Raw genomic sequence first — 1,163 nt, forward strand, 5'->3', positions numbered from 1 at the left:
ATGCCATTATGATTTTAATAAATATTATAAAGGAAGCATTTTAATAAACAGACACATGGTTGGGCTCTCAGCTCTCTACCAAAAAAATCCACCACAGCAAAGGATGCAGAGCTGAGTGCACATTTTATATCTCACACAGTGAGATGTGAATTTATTTTCTATCCAAATTCAAGTCTGATCAGGTTCAYGAGTGATGTGATTGTCCACAAGTGMAAGCCACRGTTTTCTCCTTTTTGAGAAACTTCTAAGTAATGCAGTTTATATCCTGTAGCATATTGAAGTACAACTTTAAAGTGACAAAGCTTAATGAAGTGGCAGCTTCCAGACGAGCTCCCATTTTCCTGGAATGGCCTTGGGAAACTCTTTGGGCTGAAAATCCAGGAGCCAGTGACCCTGGAGAAAAGACCAATGCTCTGTCACCTACCAGGGCCCACGGTTTAAATGGGAAGGGTTTGAGCAGTCTCTGAAGGCTCTCTGCTCTTAACATCAACTTACAMTGAATTCTGAACATTTCCAGACTCTCTTCAAAAATTATAAACACTTTGAACACCAGAAAAACCTGCTTCACCCTAATTTAAGACCTAATTGAAGGTCTGAGCATGGCCCAGTCTCCAGGCCAAATGGCAGACTTAGCTATGCAGAATAGCTTCTGTCTAGATCTCCCAGACAGGAAAGAGCAAACTAATAAAAATTCAAGTGACAAACCACAGAAACTCCTTTCCAGCCAAGCACAAAAAGCCTCAGTTCAGATTATATGGTGCATGCAACCTAAATATTTTTGTTCAGGATTATTTGCTCACTCCTCAGCAGTATTATGATTTAAATGCATTTAGTTCTGTGCTCCTCTCACTGTTATACAGCTGAAAATAAGATCTGGTAACTGGCAGCCATGGCTCAAGGAAATACAAATTCCTCGATGAATTTGCAATCAGGGATGGTGTTGAATGGAATGAAAGCAGCTCATGCAAATCATTTGGGACAGCAGCAGGCACTGGCAGGGGCACAGGGTGACAAAAGGAGCTGTGGGTGCCCCTGGCAGTGCCCAAAGCCAGGCTGGACATTGGGGACAGTGGGARGTGTCCCTGCCATGGCWGGGGTGGCACTGGGTGGGTTTTAAGGTCCCTTCCAAGTCTGGAATTCCATTATGATTCTGTATCTTCCAA

This window comes from Malurus melanocephalus, unplaced genomic scaffold, assembly GCF_030028575.1.
Source record: "Malurus melanocephalus ecotype Western Australia unplaced genomic scaffold, MMel_1.1 scaffold_1398, whole genome shotgun sequence".
NCBI classification, from domain to species: Eukaryota; Metazoa; Chordata; class Aves; order Passeriformes; family Maluridae; genus Malurus; species Malurus melanocephalus.